Source organism: Prionailurus viverrinus, chromosome A2 (assembly GCF_022837055.1).
Source record: "Prionailurus viverrinus isolate Anna chromosome A2, UM_Priviv_1.0, whole genome shotgun sequence".
Taxonomy (NCBI): Eukaryota; Metazoa; Chordata; class Mammalia; order Carnivora; family Felidae; genus Prionailurus; species Prionailurus viverrinus.
The window spans coordinates 22579018-22605300 of record NC_062562.1 but is presented as its reverse complement, the minus strand read 5'-3'; the positions used below and the strand labels follow the sequence as shown (position 1 = coordinate 22605300).

At 46.9% G+C, this 26283-nt stretch overlaps 1 protein-coding gene across 1 annotated transcript in view; it reads right to left on the bottom strand.

Annotated features, from left to right (window-relative positions):
* CACNA2D3 (calcium voltage-gated channel auxiliary subunit alpha2delta 3) overlaps nucleotides 1-26283 on the bottom strand; it is an 865909-nt gene that overhangs the window by 102592 nt on the left and 737034 nt on the right. The gene's annotated exons all lie outside the window — the stretch shown is intronic.

The following is a 26283-nucleotide window of genomic DNA, read 5'->3' as shown; positions in this document are numbered from 1 at the left end:
TGACTTTTCTTGGTCTACAGGATATTCCAGTGGTTTTTTTTGTCTACACAGGCAAACCTGCTTTATTTTTCTTCAAAGGATTTATCGATTCTTGGCAGTAAGTTATATTATGTGCTATTTATTGTGTTTCGTTCCTACCTGATGAGGGGTAAGCCCCTCGAGGGCAGAGGATGTTTATACCTGTATTCCCTGTATCTAGGAAACGTGCCCAGCCCAGGCAGGCCTTGTGAATATGCATCAGTGAATGATTGGACAGTTGGATGCAGTGCTGATGGTGACGTCAGCTACTCTCAGACAGTTTACTCTCTCAGGAGACCCACCTTTGCTATTCAGGTGGTTTGCACAGTGTCCTGAGGGAAACAGAGAGCCACGGAAAGGTTCTCAGCAAGGGACAGGTGTGAGATGTGAACAGATCTTGCAAATGTCGGCAGGTGAAGGTGGGGACCGCCTGGTTTCTGTGAGGAGGTGAGGGATGATGGACTTTCGTGGAGCCAGGGGCACCGGGGATGGGACAGAGAGGTTTGGTCTTGTTGCTGGCTGCTCCTGACCCAGGGAAGTCTAGAACCTGAGTTTTGCCATCGGCACGTCAATCTCATCTACATCTTGCCAGATACCCTCAACCTGAAGGCTCTGTCATTTTACCTTAATAAGTGTCAGCATGTTGTGATTTTGCTTGCATGTGAATTATTTCATGAAACATGTTCCCCTGCTCACCAGACATGTCTTGGAATTACACACAGTATATTCCATGATGGAAATTAGTTTATAAATCGAATCATAGGAATTATATCACATAATAACCGTAGGGGCACCTGGATGGCTCAGTGGGTTAAGTGTCCCACTCACTCCCGATTTCAGCTCAGGTCATGATCTTATAGGTCATGAGTTCGAACCCTGCGTCGGGCTCTGCACTGATAGTGCGGAGCCTGTTTGGGATTCTTTCTCTCTCCCTCCACCTCCCTGCCCTTCCCCTGTTCATGCTCTCTCTTTCTAAGTAAATAAATAAACTTAAAAAAAATAATACCAGTAACTGAAGCTTTAGATACTGCACAGCCAATCCTCACGGCACTGTACAAGGTGAACAGTACTCCCAGCCACACTTTACATGTAAGAAGACCGAGAATCAGAGAGGTAAGTTACAGGCCTAAGCATCCCTGTCAGGAAGTGATCGTCAACTTTGTTTTCGCCTCACGGAGCAAAGCCAAAGAGGTTTCCACAACTGTGAGTTCTAGCACCTTCTCTCTGTGTGTTTTTGTGGGTGTTTATTTGTTTTTCAGACAAAATGTAGACTGAAGGTTTCAAGAGAAGTCACCCATCATTCTCTATTTAAACAATCCGGAATATTTGCACTATTATCAGAATGTTCAAATTGGTTCTGTCTTTTCCAGATATTGATGACCGATTTGTTTAGGTGATTGGCCCATTACCTTAAAAGCCTCTGAGAACACACTGCCTTCTCTGCAGGTACAGTTAGGGGAAGTATTCAGTAAAGAGGCAGGACCCAAGGATGAGTAGAAATTTATGAGGACCCAGGGACCGGGTGAAGAGGGAGTGTGGAGGGAGCATTTTGGACCACCTGCAAAATCCCAGCTGGGGATGAGTTTATGGCATCCGAGAGCTGCAAGAGACCACCTGCAAGGCCAATGCAGGTGAAGAAGCTGAACGCCCCAGGTCTTTCTAACAGGGGCAATGACCAGGACTCGATGATGTTCAAAAAAAACCTGGTAATTATCCTGGGGATATCTCATCATAAGCAGACTTGCACACTTCATGACATCCTCAGAGTTGTGCATCAACAAGACCATCATTCTCCATCTGTACCCAGTGTCTCCAGTTCATCTGACATAAAAAGGACAATAATGGACACAGTCAAAGGAAAACCATGTACTTATTGAGTGAGCTCCTGCAGCAAGGCAGCCTGGGAAACAAGGCCAGCATGCCACTGGGCCTCCTTCCCTCCAGCCATCTAGGTACCAATTCCAAAGTCAAACACCTGGGTAGCAGATGTGTCTGGCTGTATCAGACCTGGCCCAAGGCAGATATGCTTCCAGAACAGCTGTACACAAGGTGATTATGAGCAGGGAGGGAGAAGAGAACGAGAAGGCAGACGGCATTCTGGAGTAATGAAGCACTATTTTTCTTCAACCACTTGGAATCTCAGGATCTTAGAATATTTGGAAATCAGCCTCGGAGTGAAGGATACCAGTTTTGTACTGTAAGTTAATCAGGTGGATGTTGAGGATGGAAAGGCCATCTTCTGTCATAAAGTGATTGCTCCCAAACACGTGGCTGGCTACACCTGAGTCTCTCATCTGGGTTCCTGGACGGGTTTTTAGAATAGGGTGCACTGGTCAGATCCCTGTACGCGTCAAAGGGGGGCTGTAGGGAGTGGGGGTGGGGGGCAGGCACCTCCTTTTCTGCTTTGGTAGGAAAATGCAAATCCTTCTCAGCAAGACCCACACCCCAGAGCCCTCCCTGTAGAGCCCTCTGTGTAGACGGGGGTCTCGGTGGTGAGCCGGGTCCCTCGACACAGACCTTTCCACGAAGGTTCCATGGTGCCTGCTACGCTTTTAGTAAAAACTGACTGAATGAATAAATGAATGAATGAACAAGCAAATGCACTGTGTTCCAGGCACTAGGCAGTTAATCATTTGCCTTTCATGCTTTCTTTGAGGGATAACAGTTTGAAACACAGTTGTTACCAACATTCTTCCCAGTTTCCTGGCACCCCCTGGCTCTTCTCATTCCCTCAGCTAAAGCATTCCATGCTTAGGGCCTCAGGGAAGGGAGGGCACAGAGAAACTCAGAGAACAAAGGAGTAAATTCTGGATTTTGAATCTCAAAAATGGAGGCCTCGGGGAATCTCAGGGTGGGAGGGGTGGCTTGGGAATTGCCTGGGCTGGTGCCTCTCCCTTCCACCCTGCCTCCAGCCCCCCCAAACAGACCTCTCAGGAAAGATGACCTGACCAGAAAAGGGAAGAAAATCCAAGGTGCCCGCAGCCTGAAGGAAAGACTCACGCTATGATGTCCCACAGGTGTCTGCCTTCCCCTCCTCTACCCTAGTTCTGAAGCCTAGGGGACTCCTGGAGCACAGACAAGTACTCCCCAGCACACACTCCACTCTCGAGGAGGCCTGGGAAGAGCCAGGGCACTGGAGCTTGGCCTCTTGTAGCCTTGCTGCTGCTGGGAATGGGAGGGCCTCACGGAGGCCACAGACGGTGAAGCCCAAGGCTCCCCACAGGGCCCAGGGAGCTGCCTGACTCCGGGATGACCCTCGCGTGGAATGAGGCGGCCGCCGTGGCACTGACCTGTGCACAGGCCGATGACAGAGGGCCAGAATGAAATGGCCGCGTGATTCATGATTAAGCCTCCCCCAGCCTTCAATCTCAGATGAGCCCTGGGGGAAAGTGGAGAGAGAAGCTGGAGCCACTGGAATCTCTCCCATGAGGGTAATTGAGGCTTCTGTCCAGATAAAGCTGCACTGATGGCTCACCTGAAATACACGGGCTAGAATTCACAGTCCTTTCTTGTTCATGACTCAAAAGCACAAGCAACGTAAAGAAAGCTGGGGACCTCAGAAAGCAGGGGACCTCAGGAGTGCGATCTGATGCAGGTCTGAGGCCTCTCCCCATACCTGCTCAGGGCTGGGCTCCGTGCCCCCTCTCACAGGGCCCCTCACCTGTAATGGTGGCCTGGGCAGGTGTGCGAGCCACCCCGAACTTCCCAGCCGCTTCCCCCACGGGCAAGGGGAGCAAGGGACGTAGCAGCTTCCTGCTTACCTCCTCCCCTGCTCCGTGGATACTGGACCTTTCAACGTGGACCCCAGTCTTTAACTGAAGGGATTATGGACGTTCCTTCTATAAGAAGTGGCTTTGGGGGAACAGGGTCCTCTGAGGGCCCCACGGTAATAGCCAGTACCTCTTCTCTCTCCACAGTGTGGGCCATGTGCCCACTGTGTGCTGGGGGCTCAGCGCTGCCCCAGGGCCCCGGTCCCCTCCTGTGTAGATTAGCGCTGGGGTAGCTCATGAGTCCCACCTCTGCAGGGGAGAAGCCTCAGCAATGTGATTAGGCCCATCATTCTGGTAGTTCCAACTGATTTCTTAGTTGCCATCGGTGTCTGTTTCCTTATACTCATATCTGGGTTGGAAAATGTCAGATGAACTTGGGTCTGAGTCCTGCCTGGTGGGGTGCTCCCTCCTCCAGTCTGCACAATGGGACAGCAGTCGTACACCCTTCACAGGATTGTTGTAAGACTTACATGTGCTCATGCGTGTCATGAGCCTAGCACAATGCCAGGCACATAGTGACTACTCAGTAAGTGTCATGTAACTACATGACATACAGTAAGAGCTGTGTAGATTCAATATGCGTGATATTTAATATAGTAAATATCCTGCATTATTGCCCTGGAGCTCAGCCTCCCCATAGGTCTTCCAGGACTGACACACTGCTGTCACTTGACAATACGTCGAGGAGTTCTGGCCGCTCTAGCAGAGGCCCCCGTTCATCCCATTTGCTGGCCTGGACCCCTTGCAGGTCCCATGTTATGTACAGGGACACAGAGCTTCAACTCCCCATGTGATGTTTTACCTTTACGGCTAAAAGTAAGTTAAGTGGACCTGGAATAATCACAACTACCTAGAACATTTTCAACTCTGCTGAGAGCTTCTAACATCTGAAGATTTGATAAAATCCTCCCAGGCAGATACTGTCCTTGTCACCTTCTGTTTTATAGCTGAGGGCACAGAGGTTTCTGAGTAGCCAAACGGAATGATTCATAATAGACAGTTCCACCTTGGAAGCTGGGAGGGACTCCGTGGGGGAACTTGGATTTGAACTCCCATCTTCCTGACTTCAAGGTAGAAGACAAATCCCTAAAATGAATGAACCGGAGAGAATTGCCTGAAATGACTTGAAACCCCACTAGCATTATTCGCCTTAACTTTTCCAGCAATTTCTTAAGGGACGGGCTGTTCTGCCCATTTTAAAGATAAGATGCAGGCAGTTAAGTGACTTAACCAGGGCTACACAACTGGAGGACTGGGTGGACCCAGGATTCAAGCCCACACACCTGACCTGAAGCCTTCAGCCTTTCCCCTTAGTTCTCAATTGGGCTGCACCCACCCCTCCCTGCCCCGAGGGGTCTGTTTCGGAGGTTTGTAGTTTGTCGAGAACTGGAAGGCCCACAATTCACGGGACAGGCCTCCACCCCCCACCCCAGTGCTTGCAAGTGCTGTACTGTGATTGATGCGCTTGGAAAGCATAATCCATATCTGGGCCTTGAACTGGATTCCGCTTTACATCTAAATACGAAGACTGTCTTCCATGTGGAGTTTTCTAGAAATGTAACTACAGTTCTGTGAAACAGAGAGATGAGTGCATTTTGTTTTGCCTACGGCTTTACTATTTCAGAGACCACCCCCCCTCCCCATCACCAGTGAGGCAGGGTTTGGGGCTGAGATGTCCCTACAGCAGCCCTTGCATTTACCTACAAAGATCCCATGCAAGCTCTTGACTGCTTCGTTCTGTCTCTTCCTGTAATTATGCCCAAACATTTACATACTAAAGTATATACTATCATATTATAAACTACGGTTCTTTCATTTCTTGATACTAGTGTTGGAGCGTGCTTTAATTTTTGTTTGTTTCATTCGGCAGCATGTGGGGAAACAGGTTCTACTTTCTATGCATCTCATTTTGGGATAGTAAAAGGGATATTACAGATTATTAGTAAAAGGGGGCCTTGCATGGATGGGATAGATTTGAGAGCTGTCCTGGCTTCAGTTTCCCTTCTACCACTGGGTCTGGTGATGATTCCCCCTTCCTCCCCCTCACCCCAGGCCCCCGCGACCATTCTGTCTGCGGCTCCCCTCCCCTCATCTTGCCTTGAAAGCACAGACTTGCCTGGCCTAAACCTCACATGTCGCCAGAGCTTCCTCTATTGTTTCCCTTCCCTTTATTTTGGCCTCCATCAAGGTGCAAGATACTGGTATCTGAGGCTCAGTTCAGATGGATTTCCCACCTCTGAGGTGAGCCGTGAAGGAGTAGCTCCTTCCGTGCTTAGAGAATCGAGGTCCTAGACAAGGGAAAGCTTCTCTGGGGGCTGCTTTGCCAGAGTCTGGAGCTGGGCAGGTCAGCTCTGCTGCTGGTTCATCCTCTGTATCAAGCAGCACTGTCTGTGAATTCCAGGCAGGCCGTGCAAAGGAACGGAGCCCTGCACACTGCTTTTTCGTGCACAAGGCATCTTAATTATAACTATTGTCAGCACTTATGTCACTGCCTTAGGAGACGAAGAGGGAAGGAGGGAATACTCGGCAATTTCGCGGCATACACCAGTACCCTAGAACGAGGAGGGGGTTGCAGAGTGAATGAGCAAGGAATCGAGCCCCCAGTAGATGAAAAGGGGCCTTTGTAGTGGCTACAACTGTACATTAAAATAAATCTCTCTTAGCACTAAAATAACATCTACATTCATTTGGGCCAGTGCCACATTCAGCATTTAAGAAATTTGACAAAACATTGCTTCAGCATGTCGGAGTCTGCCAGCTCACAACAAAACAAGAAAGCTACCTTGGCTGCATGGAAATGCTTCTCCCGGTTCCCTACTTTCACTTATGACTCCCATTTTCCGGCTGCACTTAAAAGAGAAAGACTGTGCTTTTTTCAGGTGCCAACCACTTCACGTGGCCCTGAAATGGGCAGCAAATTGCTGCGGGAGGTGGTAAACTTCAAGAGGAATCTTTCTCTTTTCCCCTGAAGGAAACTACCAGAGACTCTGCATGCCTGATAAAGCCTTTAATAGCTAGAGAAGCGTTATTTGGGGTGGCCCTCAGGTAGACTAGACGTGAATAATGCCTCGTAAAAATAATTACCTCTACCCAGAGCAGAGTGCACCAGATGAGCTTGGCGGAGGCCCCGTTTCCAAGAGAATTGCAGGCAGAAGGGATCTTCCATTGAGGATCCAACAGGGTGTCTTTGTCTGGGGCAGAGACCACAGTCACTTCTGTGGAGTACGTCCCTTCAAAACCAGTTCTGCCTTTTTCTGACTGAGACCCTAACAGTGCTGGGACATTTCTCAGGCTGCCTGTCGGTGCTTTACAGCACAATTAGGCCTGAAATAAGTAACTGATCCACTTGTTGGGACTATTGCTAATGGACCCTGCTCCCAGTGTGGTCCATCTGGTTGTGGATTATGGGTAGATTTGTACAAGTTTAGAGCTGGAATGGCAGAGTGAACCATTGAACCAAACCTACTCATTACACAAATGAGTAACTAGAGGTCCAAAGAAGTTAGCAACTTGCCTGAGATGATTCAGAGATGGCCCAGACTGATCCCGACTCCAGCTGGGCTGGAATAACAGCTGTTGCTTTTGTCAGCTGAGCATCCACGTCCCCTCTGATGGCTGGCAGAACCCTCCCCTCCCCCCACACCCACACCATTGTCTTTAGGGAGCTGTCCTGCCTCCAGTGTCAGTCCAAGGGATTTGTGTAGGGTTTGCCCCCTAGTGCACGAGCACAGGAACGCATCCTCCCCTCCTCTTCCATAGTCAGGTGGGCCCCCATCCAAGCTTTGCCAATGACAGCCAGCTCCCCAGGACTTTGAAAGGACACTTTCAGGAAAAAGAAGGCTTCTTTCCATTGAGTTTGCCAAGCGGGGCAAATGAGAGTGTTAGGGGCACCATGTGAGGAGGGTCTGCTTGAGAACAGGGCTGACACAAAGACAAGGGAAACGAGAGACTGAGAACCCTGGTGAGTTCAACTGAGCCCTAGATCCAACTGCACCTGAAACCAGATATAGCTCTAGACATTTTAGTTACGAGCCCATGAATTTCCACCTATCCCAACCAACCAAATAATTAACTTCCTTTAACTAACTGATTTTGCTTAAGCCGCCTTGAGTTTTGTTTTTTGTTTTGCTTGCCACGGATGGCATCCTGACGAATGCAGCTGTAGTCCAGGTTGGTGGCTCCTTCAGATAGGAGGTGGGCAACCAATCTTTAGGTACAGAGATCTATCCCATGAGCACTTCCACACAGACTGTCAACTACCACAGCTGACAGCAGCACTGGTGTGGAGAGCAAACCTGTATCATCCTGTTGTCCTTCCTGATTTCATGTCAGGTATCACTAATGAATCCTGCTAACTCCTTCCTAAGGACGCTCACAATACACCCCACACAGCTCCCCAGGCAACCACGGCCACCATTCAGCGCAGCCAGGTCGGCATGACCACAATGGTGCTCATGACAGATTCCTTGCGGGAGACGTGGTACCTTTTCCCAGACCGGGTGGACACACGTGGGCCCCTTAACGGCTCTTAGTAACCACACTGTGGGCGATGAAGAAGGCAAACACATGTGTCTCCATGAAGGGCCTCATTGCCAATTTGGGGGGAGTATTTTCATTTCTTCCCATTGACAATTTATCAAGAATCTTGCAGTTTTTCCTGAGGCAGGGTGGGACAATGAGACACTGAGTCGCCTGAAATGGCCCTTCACCTCACACCATTCTGAAAGTTTACCAGGTAAAAAGTTTCCCTGTCTCACCCCCTCATCCAAACGACAAGGGAAAAGTGGGAGCGGGGACAGCAGACTGGATGACAGTGTACCAATGTCACAGGAAGTTCCAGGGCGCTGATGGGTGATCCTCAACCGGACATCACCACATCCTCCTTGGGAGGCCTGTCCTGCATCCAGGAAGAGACGCTAGAACTGCATTTCCCAGAACGTCCCCCACGCTCGGTTCCAGGTGAGAGTTTGCCAAGAGAGGGCCAGAGCTAGATGTGGGAGGCAGCAACGAGATGGAGGCCACGATGACCTGGAGGCAGCCACAGACAAGATGTGCAGTGGGCAGCTCACAACATGAGCTCTTGGGAAACATCTGCATCAGTGCTTCGTGACCCGCATCTCCTCACCCTTCAGTGACTGTGAAAGCTTCTGGTTCCCTGTATTCAAGCCCTTAATACTTGCAAAACCTCGACTAGCTTGTGTTTGTTCGCAGGACCACATCCTGGCTGATAGAGTCAGACGTCCTATTTTCAGGGGGATAGCCAGCAGAGAGACTCCTTGTGCACACTGCTAAATGTCTGCCACCTCTACGTTGTCAGCAGGTTCCAAGTGCCCTGGGGGGCCAGCCAGCACTCAGGATGCCTTGGATCCATGCTGCTCTCCCACAGACACAACGGCATCCTGCATCCTGCAACGGCATCCACAACGGCATTTGAGGAAATGCCCCAGTGACTCCTGCAAAGCTCTATCCTGCACTGGTATCCCCAGCCTGACTCTGGGACTCCTTCCTTCCTCCCTGTCCAGCCAGTCCTAGCTAGAGTCTCTGGTGTCCATTGTTTTTCTTTTTCTTAGCACTGCTTGGAAGATTACTCCACCCATTTTCTGTTCCTTAGTCCAGTGGAAAAGTTGAGAGGCAACACAGAGTAATGGTGGGCTCAGGATTAGAATCCAGCACCTAACTTCTCTCGGCTCAGTCATAAAAGCTGTGATGTAAAGTTCGATCTAGCATGGCATCCGGCACACAGTGAGAGCTCAGTAATTGCTAGCTTATACTATTTCCCTAAAAAGAAGACCATTTTCCTTATGGGGTTCCAGAAAGGGTTAATCATGACCCTTCTCCCAGCCAGAGTTGGCAATTTACTGTCCTCTCCCGAGCAACAGGCTATCAGACCCACAAACTCCCCTCGGAACCGTCTCACTACCTCACTTCTCTTTCACCAACTGCTTCCAGAACAAAACAGTGAAATCCTCCTCGAACTGATGCCGCTTAGAGCCAGTAGCAGCAGAGAGCCGCTGATTTCTCTGCCTAAGGCTCTCCAGGTAATCTTAAATGCCCCATGGTCACAGGCAGATGGATTTCTCACAACGCTTGGCTATTTTTATCAACAGAGTACTACAATTACAGCTAAAGATCACTCACACCAGAGCTCCGCGCCTTATCAGTAATCTCAACTGGGGACAAACTGGTCCCAGGGACTTTTTTTTTATAAACTGCGCCTGCTTCCAAAGTTGCATTTCTTACCTTTTATCTCTTTGTTTCACATTTAGGAAAGAATTGGACCTTTTTCATTCGGTGGAGCAGAGGCAAAAAGTAACATGCTTTTCCAGTATTGGGAAGAACCCTTACTTCCCCTAGGTTTGGAGCGGGTTCCCATGAAAGTTTGTGGCCCCTGTCCTTGGTGTTCTGGAAAAGGCATCAGGGCAGGTGAACCTGCTTTGCCTCTTTGTTAGATCAGACTTTAAATTTTTCATATGCACTGGAAAGCTTATTTGTAAAAGGCTTCATCTTTCCAGCTGTTAATGGTAGCTCACATCGCCTCTACCTTACACCTTCTCCCCCTTCTGTACCTCTTTTCCTTCAATAAATACCAACTGAGCATCCCCTGTGCTGGGGGAATAGAGTGAAGGGTATGACTTGTTCAGCCCTTGTGTTCTTAGGGTTTACAGTAACTTCCAAAGCTATACGATTATCACACAACCAGTGACCATTGTGGGTGGTTTGAAAGACACGTGTGGAATGATACAGGAGGATAAAAGGGGGTGCCCCACCAAGTCCTGGGGGTCATGGGAGAGAGCACTTTCAGTCTGCAGCCTGGAGTGGGTGGGGGGTAGGCAATAACAGGCAAAGGGAAGTGAAAGGGAGGAACATTTGAGGCTGAGATCCCGAGGTGGAAGTCTGAAGAAGTGAGAGACTCTCAGTACATGCTCATCAATGTGTATCGCTTTTTACTCGTGTAGAGGCTCCCACTTCTATTCATGGCAAATTAGAATCAAGGGAATGTGATAATGAGGCAGGGTACAAATTCTCCTGTTATTTGGAAAGAGCCGATGAAAGGGAGTGGGGCAGGACCTCTGCGAGGAGGAAGAGCTGGAACATGGGGTCTGGCCGCTCCTTCATTCCAATAAGGAGGACCACCTCCCAAGGACACCCCAGCTTGTTGCACTGCCCACTGACTGCTAAGGGGCAACTTCTCTCCATGCTGCAAACCTCCCCTGGTCCTCATCTGCTTCCTCACATCCTCACAATACACTAGGGCACCCGAAATCTTGAGAAAAGGGAAGAGAGGCTCTAGACAGATGTCTGATGGAGAAGTGACAAGGAAGCTTTTCACAACTATACTTGAGGAGGAGGGAGTGGCTAAGCTGGACATGCTTGAGATCCACTGGACTGGGCTACAAGTTAATGGCACCAAAGCTTGGAAATGATAGATAAATTGCCCCAGGTCACAGTGCTAATAAATGGAAGAGCATGGAGTGGCCTCTGTTCTCTATCACTATATACCCATGTCATTGTCCATGTTCTGTAGATGTTCACAGGCTCCTGGGAGAAAGAGACATATACTCCTGAACTGGGTGCAGAAGAGAGGGGCCCAGAGAAAGGATGGCATCTGAGCATGGGTAACTGGTCCCACTTGGTCACTTTCAAGGCCAAGACTGTGGAGTAACACCTAGAGAGCCAGATGCACTAGCAGTTTTAATCCATGCACTGCCACGGACAGGCTGGAGGGCACAATGCTAGTAGTTACCAACATACATATTCTATTTCACACGTCACTAGTATGGTCTTATATGGTCCTGAAAACTGCTAGTGTCCAGATGATGTAGGGGTGAGGAGCTGAACCGGAAAAATGAAAACCTGCACTGAATCCCACTGATTCACCCAACAGTAAAACCCATTTGTGGGGAAATTTTCCAGTAGGATTTTAGCTTTAGATATTAAGAGCCTCACTTTTAAATAAGAACTAAGGCACACCTATGTGTGAAGGGCCTTCGCCATGAAAAAGAAAGACAAAAAGCCGCCAGAAAAATTAAATGACTTAGAGTTAGCACAGATAGCAAGAAAAAAACAATAACTTTAACTACAACCAATATATTCAGAGAGATCAAAGACGAAAGACCACAGTGTATCCTTGGAAAAAGACCATGCTGCTCTAAAAAAGAACTGTTGGAAATTTGAAAAAAATAAAAGCATCAAAATAAACACATAAATTTAAGCGTAGAAACAAGTTAGAAGGAGAAAATCTCTCAGGAAATAAAACAAAAAGACTTGGAAAAATAACATGGGAAGATTTCCTAGAGCTGAAGGGTATGCATTTCTAATACAAAAGCGCTTGTAAAATGTCCTGCACAATAAATGAGGAGGAGGAGAAACTGAATCAAGGAGTCTCAGGACACTAGAGACAAAACGTACGTTCTAAAAGCTTCTGGGATGAAGGCTGGGCAAGCCTGATCATAGCAAAAGGTCTGGAATTAGAATGGCATCGGAGTTTTTAACAGGTTAACACTGGAAGGCAGAAGAAAAGACAGCAATGCCTTGGCCATTCTGAGGGAAAACGATCCCACCCTGGAATTCCATATCCAGCCAGACGATTGTTACGTGTAGGAGCAGAATTAAGGCATTTTCAGAGCTACGAGGACTGAAAACATTTTACCTCCCTTTCTTAGAAAATGAGCTGAGAATGTGAGCAAAAGGAGGCGTTCAGTCAAGGGAAAGGAAGGCATGGGTCTAGGAGAAAGAAAGAGGACTACAACAGAGGAACATGGAGAGGAGAAATCACAGGAGCCCAGCAGCTGGATTGGAACAGGACCCTCCGGATTGGAACAGGATGGTGGAGGGTGCCAGGAGCAAATTCTCCCCCAAATACTGGTGGATAGTTAGCAAATAGTAGTAACAGGCACCTAAGATGGTTGATGAAATACAAAGAGGAAAAAAAAAATACATGGGTAAAAGGAAAACAAAGCAAACAAAAGGACATGGGGATTTTTTGATCCAGGGAAAAAATACTGTAAAAAAGGAAACACACAGTAGCACACTATTTATCACAGTAGGGGATACACACAGGTAGTCCTCATGATATAATCACTATCTAATTGATAAAAAGCTATGAGATAGGTATGCAGCTGTGGACTATGGACAAGGCAAGAGGAGATGATGTAAAAAGTGCAAAGTACCACGTATGAAAGGAAGTAAGTAATGTCTGAAATTCAATAAAACCCAGCAATCTCAACTTGCTAATGAGAAATAGAGATGCTAAGAGAGGCAGAAGCTTTTTCTTCTAGGTAGCGGGACTAGGGGCTGGGAGTAGGGGGTGGTGGAGGGTCGGGGCCTCTTTTTATTCTTTGCAAACTTTTATAATACTATTTAATTTTTAAAATTTGTGTTCATAGATTACTTGGATATAAAACCAAGTTGATTAGAAAGTGAAGTGTTAAGGGGAGTAAATAATCCAGCAGATTTAAGCTCCTGGCGCCAGACTCAGGCCTGAACCTCTGTCTCTTGAGTGTATTCCTCTCTGTGCCCAAATAAGGCGTGTGTAGCCGGAAGGCATAGCCGCTCTGGGAGCTGGATGGAAGAAGACAGGGAGAAGTCAAGTCCTGCTCCCTCTTTGGGCCAGGGTCCAATCTCTGAGCTTTGCCTGACCCCACGTAGCATATCTCTGTCTGGAAAGTGAGTCACAGACACTCTGTGACCTTAGGACCCACGGACCACACATCCAGGGACCATGCTGGCAGGAGATGTGTAGATGCACCTGGGCAGGGGCACGTTCGCCTATCATTGTCCCGTCACACAAGTCTTTCTACAGATGCTCTGGGATGCCATGACTAAGGTGTGAGTAATTGCCAGACTCTTGCTAAGAACTATGCGGTAACCCCCATCTGATGTTCGTACACAATTGAGGACATATTCTTGCGAGAAGGAAACTGAGCCCATGAAGAGCACCTCTGCTCTTTTTTGGGTGGAATGGTTTCCAAATGAATCAAGAAGTTTTCTGACAGACAGCTAGCTGTCCTTGCTGTCCCACCAGGCTGAAGTGTATACCATGGTGAGCAGTTTCCATTTTTACCACCGCCCAGGCAGGTGCAAGCTGAGCTGTGGAACTGTGGGGGTGGGGAGACTGGGGCGTGGCCCTGAAGCTTCTGCCCAGGGTCCCGGGGAATGCTCGATCCAGCCTCGCTTTGTGCCCTTCCCTCAAGAGGTCAAAGGCATCCATGGGAAACCTCATAGTTAGAATTCTACCAAGATCCCATTAGCAGGAAGAAATTATGACCTTAATAAAACTTAATCTTGTAACGTCCCACAAACCGTTAAATATTATGGGTTACCTTCTCTTGTCACAAAAGACAATGAGAACAATATGGGGTGTTGTGTGGGGAGCAATGATACATATTGAAAAATCCAAATGTCATCGAGACTTTATTTACTGCTCACCCACATAATCCCAGCATTATAAAACTGATGAACAATGAATGGAGGGGGGAAAAAAACAGACAGACAGAACCCAAGTCTTAAAGCTCCATCTCTGTGCCAATAAGTAGTTTGAAAATAGTGTCCGTCAGGATCCATATGTTTTCTGCATGTGTAAGAATACTCTTACACAGGGGGCTTACTTCATAACTGAGATTCTTTTTCATTTAATTCAGTCATATTAGATTATGGGGCTGATTATGATCATATCCACAAATCAGTATTTTAACAGAGTTTCCATGGAAACACTATATGCCCCTGTTTTTTAACTTTTTGGACAAGGCTTTGCCTGTTTAACAACTTGAACAAGTTTGACGAGGGCAACATGTTTTGTTTAAGTTTCATTAACTGGGGCCAATATTTCCTAATTGCATTACCAGGAGAAACATTCACAGCATTACTTGTACCATGGAAAACCTCTTCTGGTCCAGCGTTCGATTTGCTTTAATCACTGGAGAACAGGAAACATACCAGGATTGCCTTGTCTTATCAAGTTTTAAATGTGTTAACTGGTTTTAAATCTATGAAATAATCTCCCTTATTAAGTGACAAAGTTAGTCTTGTTAAGAGGATCGCCATTTATGGCGATATCCATTTATTTCCCCAAATGCAAACATACAGGTACCTTTGGCTCCCTGCTAGAGAGGTGAACTCATTGTGTATGAACGCATACCCTTTTCTGCATATGGATTTCAGAAACATTCTACACTCCCCGAATCCTCCCCCACCCCGCCCCCCACACCCACAATGGTGAGAAAAATAAGAGTATCACGCACAGAAGAAATGCAAAAATAATGTCCAGGAAGCAAGAACTTTTCATAATACAACTTATTTTCCTTTCCTTCTTTCTTTTTTTCTTGTCTTTTTAGACATTGACACCCATATGACCAGAGACATTTACTTCCAACAGTCCACAATTTGGAAATGGCCTGTATGAAAGTTTTTGGAAATCCTGTACTATATAAAGACATGGGGGAAGGGAGCTTTGTGGACCGAAGTCAGAGTTCACCCTGACAGCATATAAAACATATGGCCCGAAGCTCCATGAGATGTCTGAGCCTGAAATGCTGGTGAAGCTTAATAAAATATCAGCAAGGAATAGTTTAATTTTACAGCATTAGGCACCGAGGCAGTAATTTGAGTGGGGCAAGCTCTATTTCAATATATCAAAGTATACTATACTATAGGGAAGCTGAATATATTTTTAAAAGACATACATTCCCTACTCAGAATTACTTGACTCAAAAACTTTGCTTTCTAAAGGAGGATAAGTAGAAAACAGTTACGGTCTCCCAAGAGCTACCTGTCTTACTTTTTAAACTATGGATATATCTCCAAAGCTAGCTGATCTGTTTCCAGGCTGATGCCTTTTATTCAGGGCATGTGGTTTCAGACAGACCAGAAACCAGCATGGTGAGTGTGTGTTTCCTTCCCGATCACAGGAGTCCAGCCGCCCAGTGGGTTGGGTCCCTCCCATCTGTCTTCTGCCCTCTTTCTGAGCTGTTTATCTGAGTCCCAGCATCCTTTCTTCTGCACTGTGACCTACAAGTCCTCAGTATGAAGGGGGCTGCTATTCCACCTTCCACTTTGTTCCATGCTCTGTCTTCAGTCTAGCTGTTCTAAAGCAAGCATGGCCAAGGGGCTTTGTTTGCATGGCTGTCCAAACACTCGCCTGGGTGGAGGGGCAAGGGGGGGTCCATGAACTGCCATGCTTCTCCTGCTACCGGTCTACAGATCAAAGGAAACTCTCCCCTTCCTGCCCAGGATGAACAGAGGGTGGGCCTGTGGGGGCAGCTTCTGAACAGGGGAGCAGCCATGACGAATATGCCCGAGATCTGACTGATAGCAGTGTTCTGGGGATGGACCAGATTAGTGCTAACTCCATGCACAAAGTAGCCTGCTTTCCTCACCTCTGCCCCAGAATGCTTTCCCCAACCCATGGTCACAGCAGAGAGGCGGCAGGCTCGCCCTTTCTTTCAGTGGCCTTGAGAAGCATGGGGCAGTGGGGAACTACAAGGGAGGCCATCTTCCCTGGTGGGGTGGATGCATTCTTTCTACCCAGTCTGTTTTGCATGGGCTGTCTCTTTTAGGGCTTTTCCTTGGCTTGTCCCCTGGTGAAGGGAGGGGTCTGGGAAAAATAAGTCCAGATCAAAGGGCACAGGAGTTGAAAGGCTTTGAAAGTGGGCATGTTGGGGGTTCAAGTCCCAGCTCTACAACACATAAACTCATCTCTGGCAAGTTACTCACCCCTCCTAAGACTTGAGTTTTTCCACAGTCAGATGTAGAAGATCACAGTTCCACTCCTGGATTGATGGAGGAACTCATGATCGTCTCCAGGTAAGCACCCTGAGTTGGAGACTCTTTCTTTTTAGGGACTTTCTATGTCTGTCAGAGCAAGCAACTTCTAGACAGAGAAAGAACTAAACAAAGAATAAGCTGCTAAGTAACAGCGCCCGTCACTGCCCATGTGACAGAAGCGGAAGGACAAAATGGGGAGGCAGAGTCAGCTTCCTGCTAATCCCAGACTGCCGTCCACATTTGTTACTCTTTCTGATGGACTTCCTCTGGACCAGGTGTCGTCTTCTTGAGCCTGTGGGCATGCTCTGCTAGAGCGTTTCATGAGACACCCTGTATGAGGCCACTGCTGGCCTGCCGCTCCCACAACCCACCTCCCCCACCCCCCCGCCCTGCAGTCACAGGGAGCTTTACCCGGGGGTTACTCGTGTCCAAATGCAGGAACACAAAAGGCCTGTGCCACCCCGCCACCCTGGCCCCCGACTTTTCTGAAATCCCATTTCTAGTGCACACCATTGTTTTCCTGTGCAAATGCACAGGCCACAACTTAACTCCTTCCCGATACTTCCTAAAATTCTGTTTCTGTTTTCGCAAGGCCATTAAAAAAATAATAATAAAATCACTTATTTTTATCACTGTAGAAAAATTACCATGTTCACAAGGACAAGGAGAAAGCAGCAAGTTTACACAGGATGTAGAAGTCTGGGGGTAGTGGGCTGGGTCCGTAGCTTCCTAGGACACGCTTTAAGTGTTCTCCTCAGCAAAGTGGCCCTTGGCATTGTGTGCCAGACTTATTAGCCAAGTTTGCCGAGGGCAAGGCTCTACTTCAGGAACGGCAGCTAGGATTATGTTAGCATGATGCCACCCACTGCCTGCTGCTGGCCGCCTTTGACCCTGGGCTGAAAAGGATTCTGAGGTGATGCTGGGCCCCATGGGGCTGCTGGTGGGGCCACTGGGGCCTACAAAGCAGGTAACTGTGGCACTTATTTGCCACCCCTGGTCTGTTGGGTATTACATCCACAGTGACATACACACGAAGCTCAGGAGAGAAAGTACTGTTGCACCAAATGTAGCCTGTGAGTGTCAGCAAGGCTGGCTCGTCCTCGATCACCCTGGACTCAGGCACCTGGGTGGGGGATGGCAGTTCCATTCTGCCGCCTCTCTGGCACATGTGGAACAGACTTGCCACGATCCCAAACTGTAAGTAACGGCTCAGGATTTGATGAACTTGTACTGAGATTTCGTAATGCTTACAAAACCCAGGCCCTCTCAGACTCCTCCAAGAAGCGTTCTGAGGACGGTGGGATGCGTCTGTCGAGTTTCGAGTTTCGGTAAACTGGTACAGCTGTCAAAGGACCCCTGCGTGGGAGGGGACAGCGCCTCCCCAAGTCATCACAGTGTGTAGTGCAGGGCCCTAATCTCGCCCCCGACCCCGGGCAGCAGTGTTCCCACAGAGGCACGTATGTCTGAGGCACAGCTTTTCAGTCTTATTAAAAACCCAGTGGAAGGTGAGGCGAGGAGCTCAACACCAGCTCTTCACCCCTCCTCCAGCGTTTGTTCGACGGAGGCCCTCCCCTCCCCCTCTCTGCTGTGGCCACACTGGCTTCCAGGATCTCCTCAGGCTCTGGGCCTTCTCTCTGGTCTGTCGGCCTGAGGCCGTGTCTTTACCCGGAACGGCCCTGGTCCCTTCCCTTCTCCACCCTTCAGATTGCAGCCGGGTTATAACATACAAAGGGTGGTGCCCCCGGTCCCCAATCAGATCCCCTGACTCTGTTCTATGACAGCACCATGTATCTCCTCTTCCCGGACCTTTGCAGGGCTGTGGTTTCTCGGATATTTGTGTGGCTGTGTCACGGATGTCTGTCTCCTCGCTGGACCAGAGTGGCATTGGGTTGCAGGTCCACTTATTTTCTTGTGTCTTATTTTCAGGCCTAGAAAATCCCTCAATGTGGAACTTAATAGGTAAGGAGCACTCAGCAGATACGCTGGACACGAAATCGGTGGCAGACTTTCAGAGATGAGAGGAGCCAGGGGTCAAGAATGAGAGTACCTCTAATACACCCTGCTTTTAACCTAAGAGTGCTTTCACCTTTTGGAGACATTTAAAGCACCAATAGGAATAGAAATTCCAGTCTCTGAGAAGTAAACGTGTACACTTCCCATTCTCAGGACTGCCTCAGTCGATTTAACCATCTTAGCTCTCGCTCACACTCAGCAGTGGCACACAGCTGCTTTTCCAAATGCCTTCCTGATAGACGCAACTCAAGGCCATGGCTAGAAACTTACAAACATCAGCTGTAGCAGTGGAGAGCGGTATGCGGAGTTTATTTTCTCCTCCGCCCTCATTAGAATCACAAATGAAATGTTGACAACACATGAAGGAGCCTGCTTGTTGAACACAAATGTTTCCACTCCTATCAACCTCGAAACTCCGATAGTCCTGCTTCCTGATGAAAGCTAAGCGGCTCTGGGGAGCTGACTGCATGCTTTCTCTAATTATGCAGGAATGGGGTAAGGGGCCTCCTACAGGGCGGGGTGGAGGGGCGCTGGCTAGAGGAAAGATCAGTGGACAAACCCCTGAAAAAGCAACAGCACAAGCATATAGCAGGTGGCCCAAGTGGGCTTCTTGGATGAAGTGAAAGGAGAAGAACATCACTCCCGCACCAGAATGGGGAGTTGCCCTGCCCCTTAAAATGTGGTTGGAAGCTGCACGGATGTCAACACAGGACCTTTATTTTGCAAACGAACGTCCGTCCTGAAGGTGCGGTCACATGACATCAAGAACCAACTTCCTTTTGTCTGTGGGGCTATATTGAGGACAATGAGATATGTCCAGCACAAACTCATTTAGATTGAATTGATTCTAGTCAGATAACACATACATATGCGTGCGTCATAATCCAAGAAGATGGTGAACTCTGTCACACAAACAAAATGCTCCTTTGCCTTAACTTCCTCATTTTTGTTCCAAATAGATTAGTGTTAAGCGCTTGCAGCCTGAGTGTCTAGTTGGTACATGCCATACAGACAGAATAATAGAGAAGATAATAGCTAATGTTTATTGCTATGTGCAAAGCCTTTTTTTTTCTCACATTCTTACATAAAAATATTATTTAACCTTCCCTGCGAACCTGCCAGTTGGGTTCCTTTGTACAGATGATGAAATTGAAGATCAGAGAGGTTATATGACTTCTTTAAGTTCTCAGAGCCAGTAAATGTTGGAGGCAGCCTTTGAACCTGGATGGTTTCATTCCATAGTCCATGCTTTTAATAGAGACACTGTTCTAAAATGAAATAATGGGGCAGGTGAAGTCTGGAATAAGGAAAAGGAGTTCTGAACAGTCCCGGATCTAGAACTAGTGGGTTACGATGTAAGTCCTGCCTGAGACAATTGTGTTTTCTAGAACATTTCCAAGCAACAGGTATCCAACAGTTAACATAGAGCGAATCTTAGAAAAAGGCAAAACACAGATTCATTATTGTATCATAATGTACACACACTAAACTGTAACTTGAAAATATGAAAACACATTGCCATCTATTTCAGAACCTGGACTATCATGTTATCATAGAAGTACAAAAGCAAATATAAATTCACCAAGAAGAACTGCACAGAACACTCATTTTATGTGTATAACGTGAGTAAACAATCTAACATGAACATAAATTTGATTCCAATTTATATTCCTGGGGCAGAGACAAAAGCGGCCCATCAAAAGATCTAAGTAAAACAGTGTGTCAGTGCGAGGCTTTGGCCAAGCTTCCTAAGCTGCCATGTTTCTTGGTCTTTTTGTTTCTTTGTTAGCTTTCTATCAACCAGCATCTGTCTGTGTTTATTCCACCAGCCGCATGAGCTCACTAATTACCTTTAATCATACTTATCTCAGATGCATCTTTATCTTCGCATACGTCCCAAATGCAGGCAAACTGAGTGCTGGAAGGCTGAGGTTTGCAAGACACTGAAATGTGAAGTCTGATCTTCCTCTAACCTTGGCAATGCAGAGTTGATGGGCCAAAACCAAATCAAGCCAAACCAAACTAAACCAAAACACCATCTAGGTCTGCCTCTGCTACTAGCCAAAGGACTTCTGAGATGTGGTTCCTGGAGACCTGGATGGTGTTAGGGTCCAATAAAGTCATGTGCAGTCTTCTCAAGGGTAACAGATTCAAGGTGATGAGATGATTAGCGTTGACTCTGATATAATAAATAAAGATTGCTCAATAGCACCCCACAAACAGGTAAGTTCTTTGAAGGCCAAGGGTCAACGTGCTATGTCTTTTCTAGTTCCCATGGCACCTTAGCTCAGACCTGGGTTCTGTGGACAAGTGGACACTGGAAAGCAGTCTCATACACTTGGCCGTTGTCTTCCTTAGTTTTAGAGAGGTTGAAGGTACACATTTCATGTCTACTACTCCACCAATTTTATCAAATATGTCAAGGCCAGGTAAAGAGAGTTTAAACTCTATGGATAGGCACATATGCTGAATGACCCTAGGTAGCCCTATGTAGGAATTTTTACTTTATCAAAAGGCAAGACAGAATGAAGAGGTATACATATCCTTCCCACCTTTACACTAGAGAAACCATGTAACAGCCTTGATTTTGTTCTTATTTTCTGAGTTAGGTAGGGCTTCCAGATAATTAAATTTGTAGCTTACTGTCAGAAAAAATGGACTGTATGAAAATTAACTCAAGGCACTAAATACATAAAAGTGTAAGTTCCCTGATTATTTTACTTAACACGGCCACTCACAATCTGCATATTTGCAATAAATATGTTGGACACCTTGAGCAAGTTACTTTTATGAGCCTTCGTTGTTTTTTTTCTTTTATTTATTTACTTTGAGAGAGAGTGAAAGTGCTAGTCGGGGAAGGGCAGAGAGAGGGAGAAAGCGAATTCCACGCAGGCTCTGCAATGTTAGTGCGGAGCCCGATGTAGGGTTCAAACCCACAAACCATGAGATCATGACCTGAACCAAAGTTGGATGCTTAACTGACTGAGCCACTCAGGTGCCCCTGCTTTTCTGTGCCCTAGTTTTATCATTTGTTCCTTCAACATTCAACATTTATTTAATGAATTCATTATATTTAATGAATGGTATTGTAGAAACTATGGGAAGAAATAAAAGAAACCATCTTAAGCTTACAGGCTAGTGAGTTGTTGTCACCTTTAAGTGAGATATTGCAAATAAAGTGTAGAGGCAGAGATTGCTAATGCTCTAGGATGCCTCTTCTTCCAAGGCACACAGTGAGACTACATTTCCCAGTCTCCCTTGCTGTTAGATATGGTCATGTGATTTCATTCTGGCCAATGGAGGGCAAGCCTGGTGAGTAGTACCGTTTCTAGGCAGGGCCCATGCCTGATTCTTTTCTTTTTCCATGGTCAGCCAGCTGATGGAGAGGGTACTGACAACTAAAAGGAAAGCACAGTGACAAGACCAAGACAGAAGGAGGCTGCATAACTGCATAAAGCCTGGCCCCCTGGTAACCTCAGCACTAGACTGTGATAAGAGCAATAAATGAGTCGTGTTAAGCCACTGAGATCTAGAAGTTTACTCATTATAGTAGCTACGTTACATTAAGGATTTGTATTTAATCAGTGCAAATCTTCAGCAACATCTGGCCCACTGTAAGCACTAAATAAATAATATGATAGCCATTTAAAAATATATTCCTAGTTCACTTGCTAAGTGTTTTATAAGACCAAAGAGAAAAAGAAAAAAAAGAAAGAAACAAGGAAGGAAGGAAATAATACTGAGGTCTTTTATATAGGTCTGTATAAATTTTATACATGGGTGCCATTTGGTCATCTACAACCCTAGGGAAATATTTCCAAATGCCAAATTTCTTCCACAACCAAATGAAATTTCTGTGTGAATTTACGGTGCCAAGGTCTTTCTCTGAGCTATACTGGGAAGCAGCTGTCACTGGCCCGGGGGCCTCCCCCGCGCCAGATCACTGCAGCACCTGCTTTGGATGGGGGCCCACTGAAGGGGACGGGGGAGTAATTTGCCACAACTTTTACCAAAGCAGACATTAAAACTGCGAGAAATATTCCTTGTGTTACAAGGTCTGTTCACTTGTGGCAGTCACTTAGCAGAGAAAGACACGTATCACTTTTGGGGCTAATTCTCATGGAGTGAGGCACAGGGAGATCTAGGGACACCTCACTAGCACACAGAACTCAGCTGGTCACTGAGAACAGCCATCTCAAATATTCCAGGAAACAAGATGCCCCTGTACTTTCTGCTTAACAAAAGTCAGCTCTTCTCCTTTGTGTTTTTAAAATCACAGATATAACACGTGTTTGTTGTAGCAAGTTGAATACGCAGAGGTATAAACAGAAAAAGTTAATTCTCCTCTCTTAATTATCCCCACCTTCTGGGCAATTCATACTATTAGTTTGGTGTCTGTCCTTCCCCACTTATTCTTTCTTCAGACAATCAATGCACATCTTTAGGGTTAATCTTTCCACCTCTGCACCTCTGACTTTTTTTTTGCAACATAAATAGCATTACATAATGTATATTCCTATTCAAATTGCTTTATTTAACCTAACAATTTATTACGAATACCCTCCTGGGTGAGTATATTTAGCTTTAACTTATTTCTAACAAACAGTTGTATATTACCTGGGAGAAAGAGCTGTTATCCATTTGCTGGATTTCAAGACATCACTGATTCCAAATGTTAATAATTGTTGTTTTTTTTTTTTTTTTTTGGAGGAAGGTGAAATGTTAAAAAGACCAATTTATATCATATGGTCTTTAAATCATTAAATTCCTAACTATATTAGGAAATGTTCTGACTTACAATGGGCTAAGCATATAAATATAAGTATATGTATATCTTAGCTTTATATAAATGTGAATGTATAAATTTATATATAATGTATAATGTATAAATTTATATTTACATTTATATATTTTTATTTATATAAAGCTAAGAAATTCTTGACATCTCAGTGCAGCAGTAATGAGAATATTATTCCGAGGGTGTGTCTGAAGCAAGTTCCTGCGTAGGAAACTGGGCTCTCGACTGGGTCTTGGTACCAGGAACCCTGCTGGTGGAGCCCTCCCCTCCGCAGAGCAGCCTGGCCTGACCTGACATCTGGCATCTCTGTTAGTCTTCTGCACGCACAGTTGTCTTGCCACCTCTCAGATCTGGCTCCCCAAGGGAGAGAAGGCACTGCAGGCATTAGCATGCCAGTCACCCTCCCTCCCTTTGTTCTCTGGGCTGAGGTCAGACGGAATAAATCAACCAGACTCCGCATCCAAGTCCTTCAATGTCCGAGAGGCTTCCCCTCGAAGTGTGCCCTGCCCATCTTTTAACCGCCTGTTAGAGTCAGCAGGAGCAAAAAAGAACCAAGGAGTCCCTTTGGGTGGTCAGCCTCTGCTCCTAAGAACCCATCAGCTGTGTGGGTTCTCTGTGTGTTCCCAGGGTATTGACATTTTAGGTGAGAGCAGCCAGTCCAGACTCAGTGGGGCTAGTAGGAGATGCCACTTTTGCTCATTTTGCTCTGCCAGACCCGTGCTGTGCACTTAACATGTATCACTCGATCCTTCTTGTGTCATATGAGGTAGCCACTATCTGCCTTCTACAGATGAGGAAGCTCAGGCCCAGAGAGAACCTGTGGTTTGCCCAAGGTCACCCAGCTCCAGAGTAGAATCAGCATGAAACTGTGCTTCCTCGCTTAGCCACACACCCTGGCTTTACCTGCAGGTTTCAGGACTGTCTCCAGTTTCTCTGCAGGTGTCCTGGCCCCCTATGCTCAGCTGTGCTGGCAGTGGATTCATCTTTCCCAGGCCCCTGGAGTCCACGAGACTGGGACCCTAGTTGGACCCTGCAAGACACAGCTAAACAGCTCTGCTGTAACCCAAAGAGTCAGTCAAATTCTTTGTCCAGGACCCCTAACGTCTTTAAGTACAGACTCTTTCAAGTCCACTCAAGCATTCTGATGAGAATGACAAGGTTTCAGACATGAGAATGCCCTAAAGATCATCCTTTCCAGCCCTCTCAGTCTGTAGATGAGGAGACAGGCTGGCGGGTACGTGCAGCTGAGTGGGTAACCTTGGTGGTGGAGGAGAGTGATGGCAGTGGCTAGGGGATGGGTTTGAGCAGGGCTTGCAAACTATGACCTGTGTGCCAATCCAGTGCTCCACCTGGTTTTGTAAATAAAGTTTTATTGGAGTACAGGCACATTTTTTTTTTTTTTTTTTTACAGACTGTCCATGGCTGGCTCTGCACTACATCAGGGTTGAGCAGTTGTGACAGAGACTGTATGGAGACCGTATGGCCCTCAATGTCTGAAATGTTTACTATCTGGCCTTTTACACAAAAATGTTTGCTGACTCCAGGGAAAGACAGAGACACACAGGTTGATGCAAATTACTGGTAACTTTCTAGTTCTTAGAGTGAGAGTTAGGTTCATAGGTGTGTGTTATATGATGATGCATCAATGACTGAATGCTACGCTGGTCACAGATCATCTAGGCATGATTATTACTAAATTCTGTGCACCTGAAAATACATAGGAAGGAGGGGAAGGAGGGAGGGAGGAAGGATTTAGCCCTTATTAAGATTTAAATGGCTCTCTGTTACCTACACCTGACTTTCCTCCATGGTATCACCGGTGTTCCAAGAACGTTGCAGAAAAGGACAAAAGATAGCAGGCTGGGTAAAGTGGACTTTTCAGGGAGGGGGCAGGATGGTTATATTGGGTTCTGTGAGACTGGAAGGGGCACGGCCAAAGGAGGCAAGGGATCCCAAAGCGCAGGCTCTTAAGGATGGTCACAATCCGGTTTTTCAACTTCATTCACAAGGGTCCTCCTCCCTCGGTCCCACCAGAGTGGCATGAGGGCCCAGGTATCCTGGTCTTTGGTCAGCGTCTTCCTCCTCCCTGTCGAGTCAAGGCTGTGCTTTGGACGCTAGCAGCATAGAGGTCCTGCCAGGCATTCTCATGGGTAACCGTGAACATTTACTAAAGCATTCAGGGCCATGACACGCATTGCTTGCTTTAATTGAATCCTTGGAGCAATCTTGTGAAGCCAAAAATATCACTATCCCTGTGTTAAAGATGAGGCTATTAGGATCCCAGAGGGAGACTCACTCGCCCAGAGACATCGGGCTGGTGAATGGTGAAGCTGAATCCAAATCCAGACCCATCTAATTCCAAATCCCACACTCAACTGCTCTATTACACTGCCACTTCATGCTACATCAGTAAAAGCACGGTTTTCACCTTCCTTGCAGTCGCCTTGGGCATGGGAGCATTTTGGCCTCGCTGAGGAGAAGCCTCAGACACTGAAACCCCACCTCAGCAAATGACGGGGGGATTTGCACATTCAAAGAATGTTCCAGTCCCCAGTGGGAAAGCTCCCAGCAGCTTCAACTAGGGAACAGCCACAGTTCATGGACACCTGGTGCTCATGGGGCAGCTTTATTGTTTCAGACGTGAAAAATGAGGGAAGGGCCAGAACCTCAGCATCAGGGAAATGATGAAAGACTGAGAAGTATTTCCAAAGTCAGGCGAACCGAAAGGTCAGTTCGGGGGGAGAAAGCAAAGGAGCAGCTGAGAAGTATTTGTGGCACCAGTGAGAAGAGACTGTGATGTCCACTAAAGGAAGCCATGACTATGAATTTCAGAGCATCAAGACCCTGTCAACACAAGCTAATCCCTACGGACGTTGGCTGAATAAGACGAAACGAGTGCACTGTGGAGACCGTGTCAGCCTC